Source organism: Podarcis vaucheri (assembly GCF_965113315.1).
Source record: "Podarcis vaucheri genome assembly, chromosome: 4".
NCBI lineage: Eukaryota > Metazoa > Chordata > Lepidosauria > Squamata > Lacertidae > Podarcis > Podarcis vaucheri.
In genome coordinates, this window is record NC_138762.1 from 38,134,209 (window position 1) to 38,146,953 (window position 12,745).

General features: G+C 42.2%; 1 long non-coding RNA gene across 1 annotated transcript in view; it reads left to right on the forward strand.

Annotated features, from left to right (window-relative positions):
* LOC309530751 overlaps window positions 1-12,463 on the forward strand; it is a 61,257-nt gene extending 48,794 nt beyond the window's left edge. The window contains exon 3 of the long non-coding RNA XR_014218873.1: window positions 12,429-12,463. This is a non-coding gene — a long non-coding RNA (uncharacterized lncRNA). The remainder of the gene's footprint in view (window positions 1-12,428) is intronic.
* Window positions 12,464-12,745: the final 282 nt, after the last annotated feature.

Genomic DNA, 12,745 nt, shown 5'->3' on the forward strand with positions numbered 1-12,745 from the left:
AATGGCTCCCAGTGGTAGAAAAACATGTTTCATCTGCACTTTACAGTATAAACTAAAGAGGTTGGAAAAACAAGTGACTTTTTCGAAGGTGTTGCACTAATTATGGTACCAGGGTAGAGAGATAAAAGATGTGTCTTCCAACAGCAACATGGAAAAGCTTTGAATGGACTTCAAAAAGGGATGGGGCTGTGATATATACCGTAACAACCAGCCTCTGGTTTAATGTCATAAAAGAAAATGAAAGTACAGCCAGGCTTATTTACCTTTCTGTTGCTCTTTCCAGGCACAGATTCGTGCTTAAAAGCTCCATGTTCAAGCGTTACAGAGGTTTTTTTGCTCCAGAATTTTCTCTGCAAAAACCCACTCTTTAGCTCTCAACCGGAGCAAACATCAATTTGGGTTTTAAAAGGATTGCTATTTGTAGTGCTGTTTTTCTAGAAAAAGAGGTGCCAGAACTCACTATGAACACCTCCCTTATTTTCTTATAATGGAAACTGCATCCACCAGAGAGTTGCCAGAACTGAGTTCCAGCGAGTTCCAGCTGAAATTTGCTCCGACTGAGCTTTAAAGAGTGGGTTTTTGCAGGGAAAGCTATGAAGCAAGAAAAAGGGAGCTCGGACACAGAGCTTTAAAGAGCAGATCATGCCTTAAATTGTGGATAAGCCCTCCATTTGGATGAACTGATCCTCACTTTCTCCCATAAGATCCCACACTGGGGCAGCAGAGGATGGTCTAATTGAAAATAATGTTCTAATCAGAACCATGACATGGGTGATCAGCTTGCTATTTTGGTGCAATGGCAATGGCTTCATTTGTGCTTGCTGGAGCTAAATCCTGGCACCTGTCTTCAATGTCAGCGATCAACAAACCTGGAAAATATGGAGAACTGTATATCAGGGTTAAGAAACCTTTTTCAGCCAAGGGCCCCCATTTCCACCTGAGCAACATTTCCATGTCCTGTGCAGATCAATATGAACCTGTACTTTCATAATGGACAGCATTTGAGCACAATTAGTAAGGTTGTATAATCTTAATGGAAGCATCTGATAGCCATTTGGCTTTTGTAAATTACTTGTTCTCCACTAGTAGACAAGAGAAACATCATTTATATCTCAGCCTGAGCAGGTTATGCTCTTGCGCTATGGGCTGTAAGTGAATCTCACCGCAAAGGCCAGGATCACGACTAATGCAAGTGTGGGAAGGAGGTGCACACTTGCCAGATATGCTGAGAAAGTATGTCAGATATTTTACTGGACAATGATATGATCCCCTAACTTCAAGATACCTGAGGCCCACGGCTCAATAGTAGAGCAAACTGTTTGCATGCAAAAGCTCAGTCCCCATCATCTGCACATAGGAATGGGAAAGACTCTTGCCTGAACAGTGGCGTAGCTAACTGCTTGGGTGCCCGGGGCAGTGCAGGCGCCTGGAGTGCGGACACGACGCACGGAAGGTGGGGAGAAGCAGGATGGGACACGACGCGCCAGAATCTCAGTGCCCGAGCCCCATTGCTCTCTGGTGCCCTGCAGTGTCATGGGCCAGCAGTCTGCTTCACCTGCTGAGCAGCAGCCTGAAGAAGCAGAAGGCGAAGTGACTCCATCTGCTGCTCATCAGCCTTCTTGTTCCTGATGAGAACTAGCTGGCTCCAGCTTTCTTAAGCAGGGGTTCTGGCCTCAGTCAGTTGCTGGAAACAATATTTGTCGTTCCTGACCAGACCTTGCTGCTTCTTGCTTCTCGTGACCTTGGATCCTTGGCTTTCTTGACCCCTCTATAGTCTGACTACATGAACTGAGATACTCCTGACTTTAGAACTGGACTGTACCTTGTATATGGACTCTGCCTCCAGGCAAGTACCCCCCTGAGACTCTGCTGGTTGGCTGGCTTCCCCCTCCCCTGAGCTCTGCCATGGCTGGCAGCACAAGACTACAACATGCAGGCCCACGTTGATCTTTTGAGCAGCCCAGAGCCTGCAGCTGCCTGAGCCACCACTTCAGCAATCCTCCTGGGTGTAGTTCATGAGGTGGAAACAGTAGTCATCTTTAAACGTCTCCTGAAGACTTTATCTTTTTCTGTAGGCGTTTCCTGGCTCATAAGGGTTTATTGTACTGCTTGTTCTACTGCTGTTTCATTGATATATTTCTGTACATTTTTGTGTCTTCTGTGAAAGAGATAGATAGATAGATAGTTATATTGGTTTTAGTATCTTTTATGTACAAAAAAAATCCCCATAGGAATTCTGCATATTAAACAGTATACATAATAAATAAGCAACCCCTTCTTCTCCCACATGCCATAATCCAGACAAAAATCTGCCACGTTACAGCTATTGGCACTAAAAAAATAAATATAGCAAGAAAAATAACAAAACTTCAAGCAACTTTTTAAGCATCGCCTCTGGTTTGGCCCTGAGAAGTCTAGTAATGGTTAAGAAAGTTGTGTGCCAGTGGTGGTGAGGAACCTTTTTCAGCCTGAGGGCTGCATTCTGTCATGGGTGCAACTGTCTGGAGCCCGTATGCCAGTGGTGGCAGAAGTGGGCAGAGTAACCGGTGTTACTTTTACCTTTATATAGTGGGCTGCATTGCAGCCTGGCAAAAGAGGACCTTTCTACACATTGGTCTATATGACCCCTGTGGTCCCTTCCAGATCTCCAATTCTATGTTGCAGAGTCTTTTCCCCAACTGGCAATCCCACACAGCAATGGGGCATTGCACTGCCTTTGAGAAGATACACCAGAGCCCTGCCCCACTGTCAGGTGGGGGGAGAGAGCTCCCCCTCCTGCCCAGCAGCAAAGCTAGATGGCAGAAAGCCTCCCCTCTCACTGATCTGGCAAAGGGGAGGCGTTCCACAGATGTCAGAGCCAGCCATCACAAATGGCACAGTTTAGCATAAAATAAAGACACAGAGAGCCAGCAATATTTTCATGGATGGAGGGCAGCTCCTTTCGAACTTCTTCTCTCCTCTCCAGTAACTTTTATTATCCTTTGTTCTCTCCTTCCGCATGGCCGTTTGCCAATGTCTCACATTACCTACATTCGGTCATGGCTTAAACCCACCCATCGCCAAGTAAGGTTATACTCCCCAGGGGGGGAACATAGCTCCATATAAGGCTATGCATTTAATACACTGCAAGGCACGGACATGCAGGTCACTGAGGTCAGCGAGGCACCAGGTGGCGCTACAAGCCTTTTTCATGACTTCCTGGCTCCCACACACAGACCTTTGCCACTGGTCCTCTCTGCCCCTAGAGGCCGAGGAGACTGGCAGCAAAGCTGGGTGGTGCAATGGGAGTGTTGTCCCTTGGGGTGCTGCTTGAGGCGACTTCCTCATCCCACCGCATGGGTGGGCCAGCTCTGGCCATGAGCCTTGCATTCAGTATTGTGAGCCCGTGGAACTCCCTTTCAGTTGAGGACAGGCAGGCAGGCCTCTTTATTGTTAGTCTTCCGGTGTTAGGTGTAAACTTTTACTATTATTACTTCAGCGGGCATTTTAAGTAAGCTTTTCTGGTAAATTTGAACTATTCCCCCCCCCCTTTGTATCTCTTTTGTAAACACGTGCATAGTAGTTGTTGAAATAGATAAAAGCAAGCAAGTAATTTAAGGGCAGGGACGCGGGTGGCGCTGTGGGTTAAAGCCTCAGCGCCTAGGGCTTGCCGATCGAAAGGTCGGCGGTTCGAATCCCCGCGGCGGGGTGCGCTCCCGCTGCTCGGTCCCAGCGCCTGCCAACCTAGCAGTTCGAAAGCACCCCCGGGTGCAAGTAGATAAATAGGTACCGCTTACCAGCGGGAAGGTAAACGGCGTTCCGTGTGCTGCGCTGGCTCGCCAGATGCAGCTTTGTCACGCTGGCCACGTGACCCGGAAGTGTCTCCGGACAGCGCTGGCCCCCGGCCTATAGATGTGAGATGGGCGCACAAACCCCAGAGTCTGTCAAGACTGGCCCGTTCGGGCAGGGGTACCTTTACCTTTACCTTTAATTTAAGGGCACATATTTAAAAGAAGATTGAAATGGAAGCTCTCATCTTTTAAGTATGTCAGTGCTGTAGCAGGAGGCTCATTTCACAGTGATGTGAAGTTGTCTAGGCTTTGTACAGTCACACTGAAAGGAATAAGCATTGGACAGCCACAGTGTTTGCTGTGCTGTTGCCCTCAATGTTCACATAAATGCTTCCATTTAATGTATTCATAACTTTGTGAAGACCCTTAGGCTAAAGTTTTTCACTTTTTCTGTACATACTGTTGTGGCATTAGAAAAAGGAGAGAGGCAATCGTGGCTCCCTTTTAAAAAGGGGGAAATAAGATTTGACAGGAGTGGGGGGGGATCCTTACTGTTGTTAAAACATGCAACATTTTCCAGTTTTCATTTTCCAACAGAAAGAGATCAAATTTTATTTTCCCCTCTATTTTTATCTTTTAAAAAACAGCTTTTATGAAAAAGCCGCTTTTCATATTTGGCAAAAACAGCATCCTAGGAATGGGCTGCTCTGCTCTTGTCATGCAAGTTATAATTTTCTGGCAAAATTCAAAAAGTGACCTGCCAGGACTTCATTTTACACCACAAGCCAATCAATTCCTATGGTTTTCAAGAAAAGGCGTGCACAAAGGGCCTGTCCATCAAAACAGCCATCATGATTGGTTGTGACACTCCACAATCTTTGCCCCAAGCTGGGGAGTGGAGATTAATAACCCCCTTTGTATCCATTAGTCAATTATTCACCTTTGAAGAGTCAGTCATAGAGTGTATTCAACTCCCCAAAGCGTTAATGGCTCATTGGAGGTGAATAATAATTCATTTTTGACCTCTAATTCTATCTTCCCTTCACAATATTAGTTTTTTCCCCCAAAAGAAAACTCTGTATTTCTCACATTCACAGGCAAAACTGAACAAGAATAATATTGTTTTATTGCAATAATTAGGGAGGGGGAAGCAAAAAAAGTCTGGAATCAAATTTACCTTACCTAGCAGGAAACAACTTTTACGAAGGACAGGAACAATGGGACATAATAGATAAGGCACACAAGGGAGAGTTGGATTGAAGGGTTCAAAAAGATCACCAGTGATGACTGTGTGCTTTGTATTTTGCATATTGCTTGAAGTAATGTGGAGATGTTTCACTGCAGGTCTCTAGCTATATTTGCAATGATTGTGGTTGCACAAAATTTCTGAGTTGGATCAACCTGTTAAGAAGGCATCTCGAATCAGAGGTACTCACTGAGCTTCCAAGTCACTCTGTGGCCTTGTCTGTCCCCCTCACACAAAGTTTTATTTTTACTGGAAGCTGCTTTGAGCCATACAGTGGGAAGCGGAGTATAAATTCATTAAATTCATTAAATTCATCCAGTATACCTGAAGGAGCGTCTCCACCCCCATCATTCTGCCCGGACGCTGAGGTCCAGCGCCGAGGGCCTTCTGGCGGTTCCCTCATTGCGAGAAGCAAAGCTACAGGGAACCAGGCAGAGGGCCTTCTCGGTAGTGGCGCCCGCCCTGTGGAACACCCTTCCAGCAGATGTCAAGGCGATAAACAACTACCTGACATTCAGGAGACATCTTAAGGCAGCCCTGTTCAGGGAAGTTTTTAACGTGTGATATTTTATTGTATTTTTGGTTTTTATGGAAGCCGCCCAGAGTGGCTGGGGAGGCCCAGCCAGATGGGCGGGGTATAAATAATAAATTATTATTATTATTATTATTAAATGATAAAAAACAAAATAAAATAATGGTGAACAAACTGACTGGAATAAATTCAGTTGAAATTCCAATATCGCTGCTCAGCTGTACTGAAAATCACTTTAAGTGATCTGATCCTCCGAATGTTTCCTTGAGGCTGGAACTTGCAACTGTCGCTGTTTCACAGCTTACTTATTTTCTGTTCTATGTTTACTTATTTTCTGCACCGGCAAGTTTTGTACCTCAGGTTGTTCTTCACAAGGTGCTGATGGAAGCAAAGGAAAACATGGCTATGCTGTTGTTTAAAGGTTGTGAACACTAGAAAGCTTACACTTACAGTTCTGTGTGGATTTTGTTACTAAGAGTACAATCCACAGTACACATAACTGTAGTCATCTTATATTGCAAGCTTGACAAGATGGCACTCCAAACCCCATGTTTTAAAATCAGTAGGAAGTGTGCTATTGATTCAACTCAGAACAAAGTTTGTATTTTATTTATTGGCTTTTATCCAGAATCATGAAAGTAGCATTTCATTTGTGCAATGACGTTTCCCCTTCCTCTCCTCCCTCCATACCCTACCAATCTTGGATGGGTTTGTGAGGAGTTTGGATAAATTCATGAAGAATTAGGGTCTCAGTGCATTAGCAAAAGCATTCCTCTGAACATCAGCTTTTGGGGAATGGCACTCACATGTAGATAGAGTGCTATTGTGCTCAAGTCATGTTTGCAGGTTTCCCAGAGGCAGCTGGTTGGCCACTGTGAGAACAAAGACGCTGCATTAGATGGACCTTTGGTCTGATCCAGCAAAGCTCTTTCTGATTAATCTGAAGCTTTGACATCTTTTGGATCATCTACAGGACTAGGATAATGCATGAGTCACTAATCCACATTATTTTAAAGCAAAGTCAAATCATTAGATAAGATAAACCTGGTAAAATGATCATAAAATTCCACCCACCTTGCCATATGCTCTTCCACTGGCCCAATGGTCTCATGGCTAGGAAGCTCTCCCTAGAATCTAATTTAAAAATCCACCTCCCTTCAGTAAATCAGTGCTATTGCTTATCATAGATGTTCATCAATTGATCCTGTAATAGCATTTTCCATTTTTGCAACAGCATCACATTATTGACTCATGTTAAACTCGTCATCCATTATAATTCCTCCGTCCTTTCCAGCGGTACTATAGCCTAGCAGATTAATTATACTGAAAGTATTCTTTTCATGAACGCAATTTGCCTCACGTTTCCAATTAACCTTAATGGAAGTTGCTTGCTTGATACAGAATATTAGCCTTTTAATATTTCTTGAGAGTGTCATTTTTGTCAATTTGGTATTTTCCCCCAATGCTTTTTAATGTTTACCACAGAGTATATTATTAATGTTGTGTTCTACTCTTCCAATAATATTTGCTCTGGGTCCTTTGTTGCAAGGCATTGTTTCAATGAGAAATGAGTATTAACACATGTTCACAGAATCACATGATCAAACATCTCATTTAATACATGTCATCTCTTTGAAGTTTGTACTCAACCACTGGGATCTAGATGCTTATTTTCCCCCAGAAATGATTGATTTGCTCTTGATGAAAGTTTATGAGAAATCCTGGAGACTCCAGGGGTTGTTCTGTTGATAGCTAATGTGGTTGTGGATGGATTAAAATAAAGTATCGTTGTATTTCTTCCTGGAATCAGAGATCCTTTTCTCTGCAAAACTATGTGATTGAAATGAGTTACCAAACTTAAAAGTGGATGCTTATTAGATGTAATTCCATGTGAGAATTAGCATATGATTGACATAGTCTATGGTTTGATAAGATTAAAAAAAAATCTCCAGAGATAATTGCTCATAATGAATCATTTATTATGTATATCTCTTAATTCTAGCAGGGTTAAGGATGAGTGAGCGTGAAAGCCAGGGGCAGAGCTTGCAACATCCCATAAATGCTTCTTGCACATATTTATATGAGTCCCAATGAATTAGCACAAAGAAAAAATTAAAACAAATCAAGGGCATGCATAGCTCATACTTAACTATTCACACAACAGAACTAATTTAGGTCATCTGCTGGTCACAGAACACTAATTCAGTAACTGCCTGAAAACACAGCGCTAAAAGCAGGAAACAACATTGGGAAACAATAAAAGGAGTATGGGTCTTACTCCCACATACATATGTATAGCACTGCAGTGTTAAGGTCTTTTCACTCTTCAGGTTTCACGTACAGAAGCACTCAACAGAGAGAGGCAGTCATCACTCCCTGACAAGTATAATTGTATAATACACATTTTTGTCACATTCACAATTTACATTTGACATATGTATTTCTAAATATCTTAGTTGTTCATCTAAGGAAAATACAATGCAAATTGGTCTTTCCATGACCCTTCCTTCTGAATAAAGTAATGTGGAAGCTTGACAAAGCTAAAAATGTCCCTTTATGTAGAACTTAAAGTGCATGCAAAGATATTGCAAAAAAAAAAACCCCACAAAAAACAATTAGGTTTTGTAGGGGTTTTTTTATTCCATACTTTTGCATAAAATGGCTTTGTCCATTCCCCTTTCTTCATCCAGTTAGAAAGTTTCAATGTGACACTAGAATCTTCTTATCTGTAAGTTTCTTTCAAAGTGTGATTTTTTTTTTACCTTGTAATATTGCCCAATTTATTTTGAGATGTTCTGACCTTAGTGAGTTTAACATCATAAAACTACAGACAGCATATATTTTTGATGAGCGCAGGAAATCTCATAGCAGCATGCTAATGAAATTGCTTATTAGCCCTCTATTCTTGTTATAACCTTCCTTGTTGAACAGAACCCCTCACACAAAACCATAAAAAGGTGCTGGTATAAAGAACATGTTTACTATGCACCAGTGAGAACCCCTTAGCATCATAGAACTGATTTTGTGTTAAAATCAGGCTATAGCCATGCCATACATTTAAAGCTCAATTATACTATACACAGCTTACTCCCAAAAGTCCAGTTACAAAAGTGCTTAGGGTTGTTAGGAGACCCCTGTTCCTTTCACAGAGTTACAATTCCCAGAGATCCTGGGATGATATGTTGATTGTTAAACCATTCTGGGAACTGTAGCCCCACAAAGGGAATTGGTCTATCACCACCCTGCACCCTTAACAAACAAACAACAATTTATTTATATGCCACCCACCTGATTGAGTTGCTGAGCCACTCTGCGCAGCTTCCAACAAATTAAAATGCAGTAAGACACCAAACATTAAAAACTTCTCTATACAGGGCTACCTTCAGATGTCTTCTAAAAGTCAGATAGTTGTTTGTTTCCTCAACATCTGATGGAAAGGCGTCCCACAAGGTGGGCGCCACCACTGAGAAGACCCTCTGCCTGGTTCCCTGTAACCTCACTTTTTGCAGTGAGGGAACCGCCAGAAGGCCATCAGAGCTGGAGCTCAGTGTCTGGGCTGAACAATGTGGGTGGAGACGCTCCTTCAGGTATACAGGGCCAAGGCTGTTTAGGGTTTTAAAGGTGAGCACCAACACTTTGAATTGTGCTCAGAAACATACTGGGAGCCAATGGACTGTGTTATATGGTCCCGGTGGCTGCTCCCAGTCAACAGTCTGGCAGCCACATTGTGAATTAGTCGTAGTTTCTGAGTCACCTTCAAAGGTACCATTCACAGGATTCTGGCATAGGAATCCATGACTGTTAGGGTGGTAGAATAGTGCTTTTCATGGATGTGGCCACATGGTTTTCAAAGAACCACCAAAAGTTATTGTGGAGAAAATGCTACAATTTTCACTCAGTGGTATTACACCTAAGTGTGATCTCAGTTCGGGGAATCTGGCCTTTACTTTTATTTATTACGTGTTTGTCCAACTCGTGCTCCAAAGAGCTCAAGGCAATGTGCTCAGTTGCCCCCACCCATTTTATCATCAGAACCACCCTGAGAGGTAGTTAAGCCTGATAAATATGACTGGGCCAAGGTCATCCCATGAACTCTATGCTTGTGGAGATTTGAAGATGAGTCTCCAAGCCTCAGTGGCTCTCTTTATGTATATGACTTTTCAAACACAATAGAACCTCTGGATCCAACAACCATCTCAAGTGTGTGTAATCTTTTAATTAATTGTGTTGCTTCAATCTTTTTTCAAGAAATAATTTCTCTAAAGCTCTTGGCAGGTCACTTACTTTAAGCGTTATAATGCATGTGGGTTCAGCCTGTCCAAAGGCATATGTGTTAACAGCTAATAAGAAGCTATATAGTAATTACATTATTTTTTAATTTACAGCATGTAATTTGTTTACACTAATTTGACAAGGCACCTAGAAAGATAATTAAAATGGAAAGGCAGATAACAAAAGGAGTCAGAAAGTTCAATATAGGACACAAAAGGAAGTACATCCTATACAGTGGTGCCTCGCAAGACGAAATTAATTCGTTCCGCGAGTTTTTTCGTGTAGCGAATTTTTCGTCTTGCGAAGCACGGTGTCGGAAAAGTTTTGGGAAAGCTTCAAAAATCACCAAAAAATTCAAAAAAGGCTACCACACCACGTTCTATGAGTTGCTCCTCGAAGTCAAGTCGCAACTGTATTAACGGTGTTAAGAAAAAGGAAACAAACTTGCAAGACGTTTTCGTCTTGTGAAGCAAGCCCATAGGGAAATTCATCTTGCGAAGCAGCTCAAAAACCGCAAAACCCTTTCGTCTAGCAAGTTTTTCATCTTGCGAGGCATTCGTCTTGCGGGGCACCACTGTATTGTTGCCAGGGTTGTGGCTGAATGGAATTGTTGCAAACAGTCTTCAACCGGTGAGGAACAATTCAAGGCTGGAGGGCCTGCAAAAAGTAAAGTAACAAAGATGCAGCTAGATTTCCTTAAATAACTTTAGGTTTTCAATTTTTGAGTAGTTATCTGGACACACTTCCAGAAAAGGTTGTATTTTCAAAGGGTGAGATCAGCCCTTTGGGAAAATATTCAATTTAAAACTATTTTTACTGTTTTAGATTCTTTATCAGAAGGTTGTGTTGGGTAATGAATGTTAACATTTTTGATATTTTGTGTGAGAGAGAGAGCGGGGGTGGGGGAGAGACTGTCTAGTGCTTTGGGTATTTTTAAAGCAGACAAACAGCCAAAAAATAAGATAAATATATAACAGTAATAAACAAGAGCATAGAATCATAGAATTAGAGGATACTTCAAAGGTCATGTTGTCTACCATGCTGACAAACTTCTACAGCATCCCTGATAAGGCTAATCCAGCCTCTGCTTTAAAGACTCAGACATTTCATAGTTCTTTCATTTAAAAACACGTAACGGTGACACAGACAATGTTCAGCACCTTACAACCCTTGTGCAGCTTCATTTTATGTGGCAATCACAATAACAGCAGATGCACTATCTGGAAGAAATATCACATGCTTCTAGTGCTTGGAGTACGGAATAGTCTTTAAGCCAGGCGTAGGGAACCTCAGGCTGTGAGGGGTCAATTGTGGCAAACCTGATTATCCTGAAAGAAAGTGCAGGAGCAGAAATAGCCACTGAAGTACTGGTATCAGTTGGCAATTTTGTTACTGCCGAGTTTGAGACTGGGAAATTCAAAAGAAAGTGCAATGGCCATATGATGCAATCAGACGTCCATTAGTATGAAATACACTTTTTAAAAAGTGGGAGATTTCTGTGGCACTTGTCTTCTCTGCCAGTGATGATGGATATTTGGTTGAAAAGAAACAGATCATTAGGGCTTTGCCATAGCTAACTATAAGTTCGCATGGGCATTACAACTTCCCACAGGGACTTGCTTTAGAAGCATTTATTTGGAGGCGCCTATCAATGAAGTTCCACATGTTACACTGATCATATTACGTTGCTTTCAGGTCATTTGACAGAAAGCCTTTTTTTCCAAAGTTTCCAATACACAATTTGACACAGACCCATGAAACATTAGCACTATTGCCACAGATGGATTTATTGTTGCTGCTGTTGTTATTATTCATACTTCTAGACAAAACAATTATCCAAGTTACAAATTAATTATTGAGATTGGAAAACTCAATAGAGTTAGATAGGTCACATTTTTTAGAACACAATAAAAAGAAAGCATTTAATGACCTGTGGCATACTTGATGGTTATTTTTGTAGGGAAGGTTAAGTCAGTTAAAACACAAACAGTGGAGTGTTATTTGAAGATCACCATAGGCACCAGATGTAGGGGGCCCCAGGTGCCAGGCACCCACAACACAGGGCTCCGCCAAGACTTTTGGTTTCTACCAGAAGTCACGTTGGAGCCCTGATGTGACCTCCCAGACGGCGTCCGAGGCCTTGCAAAGACTCGGAAGGCGACTGCCAGTAGAAGTCACATCGGCGGTCTTGCAAGGCCTCACACGTGACCTCCAAGACCCTGTGAGGTCTCAGAAGTGACGTTGGAGGCCCTGCCAAGCCTCTGAATGAAACTTCCAGTAGAAACCAGAAGTCACATCAGAAGTCTCACAAGTCCTCAGATGTGACCTCCAGGACCCCACAAGGCCTCAGAAGCACCGCTGTGCCACCAACAAAATGTCACGACAACATGACATCATGTTACATCACAGGTGCCATTAAGCACCCATAACCTGAAGACCACATAATATTAGCTAAAACACCAAAAAAAATGTGTAAAGAAGCTTACAAATGTTAAATTGGTCTCTACAGAATAACACAGTATAAAAAAAAGGAATGATGGTTTGGTTTAAGAATGTAAGGTCCAACAAATCCCTCAATTGCCTTGCTGACAATTTCATTTCTCAGAAGATGGAAGAAGCAACAATGGGATCACCTCTCCTGGATGATGAAATGGAAGCATTGGGAAGCTTGAGAGGAAGTGATCGTGTTCTGAGGAAATATGGAGCTTTCTGAGGTAAGTTGCTAGCAGCTAATAGAGATTTTCCTGGCAGTATGACAAGCCCTGAACAATTTGGTATAAATTGCTGGCAAATTAATCCATAGTTTAAAATAAAAGAGAGCCTATTGAAGTATTTTTTTTTTGTCTCCTATGTGTCTGTGTGTATGTTATTGTTGCTTTCTGTCATCACTTCATTATCTGTGATAGGATTTTCCTTCCTGGCATT